Source organism: Ambystoma mexicanum, chromosome 5p (assembly GCF_040938575.1).
Source record: "Ambystoma mexicanum isolate Mex_15411 chromosome 5p, UKY_AmexF1_1, whole genome shotgun sequence".
Taxonomy (NCBI): domain Eukaryota; kingdom Metazoa; phylum Chordata; class Amphibia; order Caudata; family Ambystomatidae; genus Ambystoma; species Ambystoma mexicanum.
Genome location: NC_090930.1, coordinates 478,812,394 through 478,824,920, shown reverse-complemented (window position 1 = coordinate 478,824,920; position 12,527 = coordinate 478,812,394).

Here is a 12,527-nt window from a genome sequence, read left to right as displayed (position 1 = left end):
CAAACCTCAGACATGCCATCACAATCCCCAACACACATGTCATTTCAACTCCCACACATGAGCCATACCACAGCCATATTGCAACTGCCAGCACCATCCATACCCATACAACAGCATGAGCAGGCAAAGCTGAGCCAGACATCACATGCAACACAGGAAGTGCACCACACATGTACACACACCACCACACTTGCATGCATGTGTACACCTCTGCCAAGTGTCACAGTGTTCAGATGGGCATCCATGTCACATCTGCCAATCAGGCTTCCACATCCGGCTGTCACATGCATCCATGTTGCATCACTGTTGCACCCTTGTCAAATACACACAAATGCACATGTACACAGTGCTGATACATGCAACTGAAAACAACATACATGCGTGACATCACGGACATGTCTACTTACATACACATTCATCCAAACATGTGTGCCCACACAACTGCATTTGGCATGCAAGCCTACACACACAAGCACCATCCATGTCTCACACATTCCAGCCCTCGCATGTGTTAGCCCCACGGCCCTGTACACCCCCACCCATACTCGACCCCATACAAACAGATGTGCAACCTGCACACTACTGAAACATCACCACACGCACAGCTCACAATCAGGATGCATGTACACTTACCGCTCGACTCCAGACGGGTCTGCCTCTCAAGGACCTGGACGTGGAGCGCTGGGGATATGCGTTCCAGGACCCTCATCTGATCTTCCGACAAGTGGCCCCGGCGCCCTTGGCATCCGCTGCCTTCAAGAGGCGCCAGGCCTTGTTCAGGGTCCTGGACCTGAAGTCCTCCCAGCGCTTCTTGACATGTTGGAAGTCGCGGACTGCAACCCCCTCCACGTTGATGGCAGTCACGATGTCAGTCCAGATCCGAGTCCGTCCTTCCTTTTCGGCGCGGGAACTTCCGAATAGGGCATCATACTGCCCCAGGACTTGCTCCACCAGGACACCAACTTCGGTGGCACTGAAGCTGGTGCCCCTCTGCCTCTCTGGCCGGGGGTTGTCAGTGGTGCCAGATGTTGCAGTGCCCGACATGACAACCCCAGAGGCAGGAGTGGGTGGGCAACTGGGTCCTGGGGCTGGGCTGTGGAGCGATGGAATCCCAGTCGGGAGTCTTCGGTTCCAGCAGGGGTGGTCACAGCAACATCACCCCTGGCTGATGTGCAGGCAGCAAATGGCAGGGCACGTGGGCAGCAGGCAGTCAGGCAGCAGCAGATGGCAGGTGGGAGCGTGCCTCGGGGCTCTGGGGGGCAGTAGTTCGGCCTTCTGGGCAGGAGCGTGGTCTTCCGTGTGATTACGCGTGGCCAGCTTGATACGGAGTGATTTGGCACGTGAAAATTCAACACGTCAGCGTGTAATTTAAGGAAAGGCCCTTAGCGCGTAAGCGCGTCTGCACGCATACGCAATTTCATTGGACAGAAGGCCCCTGAAGCACAAGCGCCCCTGTGACGTGACGCGCACAGGCGTGCATGGGCATTTCAGCGCGCGTGAAAAACTGCACGTCCGCGTGTAATACGAGGAAAGGGCCCATGCGCGTAAGTGACGTGACGCGGGCGTGCGTTTCCCTCAGCACGGGTTAAAGGTGAGCGGGCCCAGCAGTTCGCTGTGCGTGCCTTTCGTGGAGACCGACGTGTGTTGCTGCTTCCTGTTGTTTCGCGCGCCATCACAACTTCACAGCTATCAAGGACGTATCTCTTCTTTTGGCGGGGGTATTGGCTATGCGTGTTTTTCTGCATCGCGCTAGTCAGACGGTGAGTCGCACACACTCTTTTTCCCACTGCGGGTGCTCCTGTGTATCGCACCCATTTTCGATGTCATAGTAGCCTGCGTGTCCCATGCGTTATTCGTGTTACTGGGTGCCACCACGTACTGCGGGAGGTTGAATCGACGCACGTAGGCTGCAGGGTTGCGTGCACGGTTTTACTGCAGTTTTGGGGTGCCTGAGCGTTGCGTGACCTGTCACCACATCACCGGGGTCACATACAGCCTTGCAGGTGCAGGGGGGCTGTTAACATCTTGCTTCCCAACCCCTTCACCCCAATTGCCCAGGTCAATTGTGGTGCACACCTCCCATTGGCACCACTCCATCTGTGCCAGCACTACTACATCTGTGCCAAGGTTGGGAGGCCACCAAAGGTGAGGGGCGCCTCAGCTGGGCGTCCTCCTCGTGGCGGGCGTGGTCGGGGACGTGGCCGTGGTGACCAGGGAGTAGGGGGACTCCAGAGTGTCCAGGGCGGCCACAGAGGGGGAAGAGGCAGGGGTGCGCCACTTGAGCACAATGTTGTGCCATGTGTCAGTGCAGTCATGCCACCACCCCCTGTGGTTCCGGGGGATGCAGCTCCTGCATCTGGCACTGGCACCCATTTGACCCGGCAGTCCATTCCATCGACTGCCACGGGCCCAAGGGTAGTGGTAGCTGCAGGTGCAGCTGTGGACACTGCCACCCAGGCTCGGGGTCTGCCAGCGCAGGCTGCGTTGGCACTTGAGGAGCCCTTGGTAGATCTCCAACAGGCAAGGGGGGAAACCATAGGGGCAGGCCGGGCTGCTCAGACCAAGACACGTGTCCCTGGGGCAGTCATGTCATCTGCTGCCCCGAACAGCCGGGTGTTGGCAAGTGCAGGGGCAGATGCACCCAACAGCACCCCGGTTGTGAGTCTGCCAACCAGGACCGTTGCGGTCAATGACCCTGCCACAGCTGATGTTGCTGCGCAGGGTCCATTAGTGGGCACCCAGCTGCCACTGACACAAGTCAGGCCTTTGGTCATCCCTCCACCTGCCACTCCCTTGGCTCAATCCACCAAACCCACTAGCCATACTGGTCAGGACGGCATTAGCCAGCCAGGGTCTGCGCCACAGTCCAAGAGGAGGAAGGTTGCACCTGCAGCACAGGCTGGGACCCACACACAGCCACGACCTCCTGCACGTCGAGGAAGAAGCCTTTCTGTAAGCAGGAACTGGAATTCCTCGTGGGCTACGTGCGGGGCCACAGCCGTGACATGCTAGTGGTGGCCAATAGTCAGACTACGGCTGCCCAACGTGACACCCACTGGAAGCATGTTGCGGAACATGTCAGTTCATTCGGCCATGAGGTGCGCACGGCACAAGAGTGCAAAAAGCGTTGGAATGACATCAAACGCAGCACTAAGGCTAAGCGTGCCTCTAATTACAACTTGACTCTGGTGACTGGCGGTGGGCCTGCACCAGAGGAGGAAGAGCTCACTCCGCATGAGGCTCTCGTTGCAGAGTTCATACCACCTGAATTGGTCGAAGGAGTGGGAGAGATGCTGGACTTTGATGCGCAGTCCAGTGAGTGTTGATGCGTGTTTGTTGAGGACGTGTGTGTTTCACTTGTGGGATGTGTTGTGCATGATTGCCGCTACATGTGGCGTGTACATGGTTCTGATGTGTAAGTAATGCAATGCTTCCGTCATGCATGTCTCCTCTGCCTGCATGCGGGGACTCCATGTAGGCATGCTCCCTTGCCCCTCCTCCGCCACTCTGCACCCCAGTTCCACCTTTGCACTGGTCTGCTTCAATCTTGCCAATGTGTACTTTCTTGTTCACGTGTCCTGTGTAGATGCTAACTTCCAGCGTAGAATCTGCCAGACATATGCCGTGTGGTACAGCCTTAGTACTCGATGCAGGGTATCTCACTTTTACTGTGCATAGGTCAGATGTCCCGCAGGGACATGAGTGCCCATTCATGCTCCATGTGCATTGCACGCATGCCCCTATGTGTCCTTGACTGGAGGATCACTGTAATACAAGTCCTTGGTTACACACATTGCCTGGCATCTCATCAGCCTTCCCATGTCAACTGTGGCTCAGTCCTGCGTTGCACACATGTTTAGGGTCTGACAATCTGTGTGGCTCACAGGCTTCAGCCTGTTCAATGGCCAATGACTCTGTCCAACTGTTGTTGTGTTCGTCACACATGGGCGGAATCCAGAGTTTTCATCATGTGTCCTGCTTACTGTCCCAGCATCATTTGCAGTGTTGTCACTTGAATCACATTAAGCTGTTGATGCCAGTCAACACTGCCTGTCAATACACAGGTGTATGGTCAGCCTTTTGATACCATGCTAGTCATCCCTGCTTTGGTACTGGGGTGGAGGGGTGCTTGGCTTCTAGATATGGTACACATTGAATGCACAATGCACGTGATGTCTGAATTTAACATTGCACTGCCTTCACATTTCCTGGCACACACCATGGAGTCCTTGTACATGTAGGTAGTGAGTGGCGTACATATTTTCTGCACTGCATAGACCCACTTCCATGGAAACTGCCACCTTTCAACAGGTCTGATCACAGAAGCTATTCAAAGTTGACCCAGCATGCATGCCAGGTTGTATGTTGTGTGTCACATGTCTGCTGGATGCGTTTGCTGTCGGTGTGTGTGTGTGTTGTGTGCTTCTGACATGTGTAGTGACCTTTTTTCTCTCTATTTTTCAGGTGATGACGCAATGGAGGCGGAGGATGGTGTTGTCATGCCAGACACAGGGTTGTTACCACCACATCAACCTGGCACTAGTGGGGGTCATGGGGTGGTAGGCCACGAAAACCCCCAAGTGCTGCAGTCCATCTTTTCTCTGGCTGCCTATGAGTCCAGCCTTGATGACGACTCTGACGTCCATGTTGAGTTGGATGAGCATCAAGTCCATGTGTCAGGGGTGAGTGATTCTGATGTGGACACTCCTCTGTCTGCGACCCCTGCAATGAGGGATCAGACAGTCTTGGTTTCTCCGCCCGTGGTGGATCGGGACGCAGGGTCACCGTCCACACCAGTCACTGATGTGCCTGGGACATCACGTCGATGGGGGCATGTAGTCGTGTAGCCGCGGGAGGTGCCAACACAGCGAGGACCCCCGGTCCTTGGGTCCCGCAGGGGTCAAGCCCGGCAACGCGATCGCCGCGCGCAACCGCAGTATACTGAGTGGGAGCAAGACATGACTGCCAATTCCGAACGGCAGGGGGCAGCAATGGAGAACATCGCTGAGAGCATGGAGAGTGTGGCCCGATCTGTGCTCCCCTCTGCTAGGCAGGTGCTTCTCCAGCAGCAGGCGGCACGGTCCACGGCCCGCTCGCTCAAGCTGGGCATGGCGGCCTCAGACAGGGCACGACAGGCTGAAATGTCGTCTCTGCGTCAAGCAATTGCTGCTCACGCAGAGGCGCACATGGATGCCCTGAGGGAGGAGTATGCTTCCCTCAGATCCACTCTGGGTGTCCTTATGATGTCCCAGAGGCAGCAGGCAGAGGAGAGGTTTGCACAGCTTGAGCGTACCATTTCGGCTGAGCTACAGGCTTGCTGGGAGGTGCAGCGGTTGTCCAGCCAGGCCTTGCAGGAGGAACTCTGTGTTACACGTGCTACCTTGCAAGAGGAAGCACGTGTATCACGTGAGGTTCTGCATGCAGACCTACGTCACATCGCCACACAGAACCATGCTCACCCGTCCGGCAGACTTGCTGCCGACGAGGGGCAAGCTGCGGCTAGGCGTGGCCAGGCTACTGTGCCACGTCCTCCTTTCCAGGATGAGCCAGACTCGGACGACCATATATCTCCCACATAGGTCGGGCTGTGCAGGCATTGAGCCCATGGAGGTTTTTTTTTTGGCTCAGCATCATCGCATGTGGATGTTGAGCAGCACCCCGTACCTCCCCCCTCCTGGGTGCCTCCCCTCCCCCCCGGGTCGTATGTGGCCATTTTTGATTTTTCTTTTAGTTTAGTTAGTTAAGTTTCTGTTTGATAGTTAGTTTAATTAGGTAATGTAGGTTTTCCATTGTTAGTGTAATTAGTTATTAGTTGATTTAGTTTAACATTGCTTGTCTATTGTGCTTTCATGTGACGGTGCGGTGCTTTGTGGCTTTTGAAGGCATCCACTGTCTGTTCCAGCTGGGCCCTTCAGGCTTGTCTTGTGTATGTGTTTGCTGCTTTGGGTCCTTGACTCACATATGCCACTCCTGCCTCCCTTATCCATGGGCTCGCAAGGATGGTTCGGTGTCACAGACTTTTACACAAGGGCTTTGGACTGTCATATCTGTGGCATGTCTGGTGCTGTGTGACTTGTGTTTACACCCCTAGTGGGGATAATGTTGGTGTTATTGTCCACTGTTCGGCTTTTGCTAGATGGGGTGTGTCATGATTAATGTGTACATTAATTGCTATGCATTGTGTAGTATGTTTCTTATCTTTACTGTACACGTGTTTGTTGCAATTCATGCTGTAGATAGTGTTCCACACTTTGGATGTGAAAGATGGACTGATGGTGTGATTTATGATGTGACTCTCTGACATAGTCAAGTAATGAGATGCCTGATGAGACACACACAGATGACTTTGAAGCATTAATCATGTGTTTCATGCCCTTTCTGCAGGGGGATGAGCCTCCAGAGCACCTTTGCCAGCAGACATGGCCCATTGGACGACGGAATTCTGGACACGTTTGTTGGTGCCCACATGCACATGTGTGCACAAGCAGAGGCACAGGGATTGCAGACCTACATCCTAGAACTGCTGACGTGTTCCAAGGAACTCCAGGCAAGGTGAGCAGCACAGGGGGGGCCAAACACAGCAAAGCTTGCACCAGGCGAGTTGCACATGCAGACTTAGTCACAGCACTGAGGGTGAGCTTAAACGAATATTGGTGTTGAAGCGCACAATGCAGCTCACATGTGTTGGTGGACTGATGGCTGTTGATTGTAAGGTTGTCTGTGACACGTGCAGGGGCAGTGGCACATACCCTCCGGTACACCAAGGTCCATTGAGGCACTTGTATCAACCATGTAGCCTTCCGAGACATGGAAAGGGGCAGCTCACAGGGACATAGAGCAAGGGACATACTCGGGTGCAGTGCATATAATTTCCATGTATTTTATGATAAATGCACTGCCAACTTTGTTTCGGTCATGGTGGTACGCAACTTGCTCAGAAGTCATGGCTTGCTAAATGGGTCTGTCTGCTTACCCAGGGAACATTGCATGTTGTGTGAATTGTGACACATTGGTGTTCCATTTGCCACGCACCCACCAGCGGCTGACTTACTGCATTGACTGTGTATGACCCGTCACAGGGGTAATGTTATATATGGGTACGAAGCATCTACACCAGATTGTCTGTTTGGAGAGTAGTTTGTTGCTATGGGGCATGTTGGTGTTGTGTTTTTGTGTAATTGGCACGTACAGGTTGTTGACTGTGGCTCTCTTTGCAGCATTGCAGTGCTCCTGTAACCGGACCTGAGAGTGCGCAGGCAGGAGGCCAGCACTCAAAACCAGAGCTAAGTGTCTTGTTGTTTTTCTTTCAAACTGCTCTGCATAGGCTTGCTGGGGAGTGTACTTATGCATGGATGTATGTGTGGTTCAATTTGGTATGTTTTTTTTCCCCCTAATCACCCCGAATCCTATGCAATTTTGAACCCTGTACCCTCTACCCGGTGTTCCTGCTTCCCGTACCTATCCAAGCAACGTTCCCTAACCCTCTTTCCCCGCTGGGGTTGCGGATGCCTGTGTAAGCCCCGAACTTGCAGGCGCCAAAACCCTAGAGGGGGTGGTTGGGTCGTACCACTCCTAAGCCTGGACTACAGAAGGCCATGACAATGATGTCCAAGTTTGATTGGATTGTGTATGTGTTCATGCAGGTAGTACATTTTCGTGCATTCCCTAGTTTCATGTGTCATTCCTCCTCCCCTCTCCTGCCACTCATTCCAGTCATCCAGTGTGTCAACACCTGTCCCGACTGCATATCCCTGAACCTCCTTCCGCACCAGGGTCTCAGGGGCCTGTGTGAGTTTGACCTTGCAGGCACCCGGCACACGGTGGGGGTGGTTGTTTCATGACACTCCCGCGCCTGTACACGGGACCTGTGACAGTACACATCCGTTCATGGTGCATCATCCTATGTCATGTACCGCACATGGTTCACATCCTGTTGTGACATTGTTTTACTGTGCTACTTTGGTTGTTGCATCATTGTGGTAGTTCTTGGCCTTTGTGAGGTACTGCTACGTCAAGTCATCTACTGGAGGGTGTTCTGGTTCGTTTTTCTGGCTTGGATTTTGTGATTTTGGAAATGAGTGTGGATTATGAGGGTGCAGGCACATTTTTACACACAAGGTGGGAGATGGTGACGAAGGGTAAAGGTGATCCTGTGGCCAGGTGGAATTGAGGTTTGAAGGCTCCATGACCCAGGTGCAGTTGTTCAGTGGGTCATGGTCATTTGTGAGGGAGGGGGTGTTGTTGTTGATAGTTGCCTTGCCCTGCAGTGTGATGGGAACTCTGACATTGTAATGGTGGTATCCTATGTACATGTTGTGTTCTGCTGATCAATGCCTGTTCATGTGTTGTGTTTACCTTTCAGGTGCGAGGGGATAGTTGTGGTTTGACATGCTGGGGTGTACACATGGTGAATGTTCACATGTGATGTGTAGAGAACACTGATGGTCACTTGAGTGCACATGCATATGAGGAGTGCATGTCCTTGCAGAACCACACACTTGCACTCTGATGCACTACATTTACTCCCACCCTTGCATATCCACGTGTACACTGTTTGCCTTCTGGTGGCCACTGTGTCCCTGCAGCACATGTTCTGTGACCAATTATGGATCCTGTACGTGCCTAATTTGCTTTTTGATGTGGTCTGTCACTTAGATGTGATGCTCAGGGTGTGCATCACACACAATGGCTATTCACTGTGCTGTGCGCTGAGCACTGTTTTGCAGGAGTAGGACACAGCACACAGAAGCTGCAGTGTTGATTTTGCAATGCACAATGTGCATGTAGACAAGCATTCATTGTTAAGTTACGCCTACAACTCTTGTAATGCATTTGGAAATGTCTTATTTTGGGAGGGAGGTTGTTGGTCTGTCATTTCATCTGATTCCAGGTCAGGCATCATTGTCTGATGCCACTGTAGATTTTGGACATGGCAATGTGTACCTTATCGTTACTGTGTTGGTGTATGGGTATTGCTTGCCATGTCATGTTGTGGTTTGGGAGGGTTTGAGTGACATGACAGTGATGGCCATGGCCTGTTTTGCAGGTGTGTGTGATGCACACCTTGCATGTCAGGGTCATCCGCTTCACAGAGCAACTAGCTGGGGGTAGATCTCTCTCCGCGGCAAGGCCCTCCCTCTGGAACAGCCTTCCTGCCTCACTTGAACTTGAGGGGAACCATCTCCGGTTCGGGAAGCACCTCAAGACCTTTCTCTTTGCTTCTGCTTTCTCTCTGCCTCTCCCTTGCGGAATTCTTCACTGGAACTGCACTGGAGCTGCAACTGGGCCACTCTCACCGACCTCAGTCCCTGGCCCAGCCACTCTCCACTTGCACTGCCTCCCTGGCAACCCCTGCACTGCGGGACTGTCTCTCTATCCCTACAGCCCCCCCTTCCCAGCACTTGTCTGCACTTACCTTTGCAGTTGCCACCAGCCAACCTATGTATTTGTTTTTTGGTCTACTTCCCCTGTACTGCACTTCCCCCCCTCCCCTTCCCCTTGCACTTTTCCCTTCCCCCTACCCCTGCACTTGCACAATCTAAATGACACCTGGCCTAGTAGTACCGTTGTCTGTCTTCCCTTGTTCCCCCCTCCCTGCCTCATCGCACCTTGAAATACTTGTGTATAGGCCATATCATGTCATATGTCATATGTGTGCCTTTTGGTCACACAGGATAGCTTGTGTTTAAGTAGCTAGGGATGCAGACGATGTGGCACTTCCATGGCAACTATCTCAGGGTGGTAGGGTTGTGGCAGTTGACTGTCTCTTTGTCATCATCGATTGTCACTTGGTATGTGCCAGGCCTGTGTGCACTCCGCAGGGGTGGGAGTTTAGGTGAAAAATCTGGCCACAAGCTGGGTCTGGGCTTCCTCGCCACGTGCCCTGTCCCCTCCCATGGGCAGCGCCTGTGCCTGTGGTTGGGGATGTGGGGGCACCACCATTTCCACCGGGACGCCCTGCAGTGTTGCAACATTGTGCAGGACACATGCTGCCACAATGATCCTGCACACTACTGGGGGTGCATAGAGTAGTTGCCCGCCAGAGCGGTCAAGGGAGCGGAAACATGACTTGAGCACTCCGAATGTGCGCTCCACTATGGCCCTGGTTGCAATATGGGCGGCGTTGTATCTTACCTGGGGTGGTGTGGTGGGGTTCCGGATTGGCGTCATCATGTGGTTGCTCAGAGGGTAGGCACTGTGCCCTGGGGAGGTGATAATAGTTGAGATTATTATGGTTTGGGTATTTTTCTGTGTGTGACTTGCATGCATGTGCAAGGGCATTTGTACTCACCTAGGAGCCATGTGTCGCCATGCTGCCCAGCTTCCAGGGCCCGGCTCAGGGCGGACATTCTGTATATGAAACTGTCATGGGTGGAGCCAGGGTAGCTTGCATAGACAGAGGTGATGATTCCCTTTGCATCGCATACCACCTGTACGTTGATGGAATGCCAGTGCTTGCGGTTTCGGTAGATGTGCTCAGTGGCCCTAGGTGGACGTAGGGCCACATGGGTGCAATCTATAGCACCGAGCACTTTGGGGAAGTGTGCCACCCTGAAAAAATCCAGGACAACGGCCTCCCTTTCTGCGGGTGTTCTGGGCATGTATATGTGCCTGCGGACTGAGGGGCGCGCTGTCATGATTGCTGTTGTAGGCAGCGTGACTGCATGGCCTGTGAGACCCCCCCACTATGGCAGTAGTCCGCTGAAATGACCCAGTGGCCAAAAAAAAACAGGATATTGAGCAGCTTCTCCAAGGGTCTCAATGCTTGGGAGAAAAGGGTGGGGGATGTAAGGTCATCTTCCCACTCCCTGACCAGGTCTAGGATGATATGGGGTGGAAACCTATACCTGCCATAGACCTGGTCGTCAGACATCCCAAAAAGGCTTGTCCGTGGTGCGAAAATGCGTGCCCTGGCTATTCTCCTCCTCCTGCGGTGTCCCACGATCAGTGCTGCGACAAATGGGGCATTCATCGTAGCTGTATATACGTGTTTGTTGTTTGCGCGCACTTTTGTACTGTGCGAGGGGACGCTTCCGCCTGCCTTCGTGTGGCGGACGCGTTGACGCCTGTGCGCGTCTTTTGCCGTGCACGGGTTTCCCGTATTCGGATCCATGAATACGGGTTGTTCGCGTGCATGTGGGCGTTCCGTGTAGTTCCCTGCAGTACTTCCCCAGTTACGCCTTCTTTTTCACGCGTTGTTCCCCATTCCGCGTGTTACGCCCACTGGTCCGCCCACTTTGGTTGTGTGCGCCGTGCTATGTGCGCTTTTGCTGTGCGCGTGGCGCACGCCGTGTATGCCTGCGTGCGCCATGGCTGGATTGGGCGCACGGACAGCGGGAAACACGCGCAGCGTCTTCCTTGAATCGCACGCTGCGTTTCTCACGCTTGCGCTCCCTTGCGCCTGCTTGCGCATGGATTTTCGGCGCACGTTTGTTCCATGAATGGGCCCCTTAATATCTGTGGCTCCCAGAGATGAACCAGAGGGGGCAGAAAGGAAGACCCCATAGGTGAATAGACCACAGGATTTACCAGCCCAAAAGAAAGTTAGGATGACAGAGGCACCAAAGATGCTGAGGCGTGCAACACGGAACCAGACTGCCACAATTTCCTTTATTAGAGAAAGGTAGTGGACTAGTGCAGTACATACCTTGGCCACATACAGATGCAAATAATGTAATTTACAAATTACTGTCGCTTATAGCCGGTGCAGGAAAGTGGATTTATGAGCTAGAAAAAAGAAGACTGGCATGACATTAGCTGTGGGAGACATGAAAAGAAAATTTGCTGCTGTATTATGCGAATAGTCAGATGACATTTGGAAACGGGCATGGTATCTTGGGTTAACAGCACACAACACCCAGCATGACAGTGCCCCTTTTAACAATTGTCGAACAGATGTCTGGAGGGCAATTAGAATACAATTTCCAGACACATTTGACATGAGCGCAATATTGGTGTGAAAAATTGACCCGGACGAAGACCCCGCTGCCTAGGTACAATACTTTCAGGAGAAATGCTGTTTAGAGACTGAGGAAGCACGTGAAAAAAACATAACAATTCTTTAACACATTTTATGCCAGGGTCTCCCCAAAAGGTAGAGAGACTATTAAAGTTAGTGCAAAAGAAACTGTCAAAATTGACAATGGAAGGAACTGTGTTACCAAATGTGAGGGAAAATCACAACATGTAGGAAGCACAGCAGATCCAATCAGGGGTTAATGGAAACTTTGCAGGAAGAGGATAATATCATTATTACCCCTGCGGGAGAGGGTTTGCACTCAGAGGAAGAAGGGTTGGGTTCTAAGCACCGCAGGCAGTTTTAATGGAGGGCAACCACAATTTGGAGGACCCCCAGTGTTGGACATGCAGGAAGCTGGAACACATTTCAAGGGTTTGCAGAGGTAGGGGAGGTATGCAACAAAACTGGCAATTAGTTTGCCCAAGAGTTAGGTCAGCATATCCACCACAGCTTAGCGCTGCACCACTAGAATATAATGTTCAATAATACATACAGTATTAGCAAACAC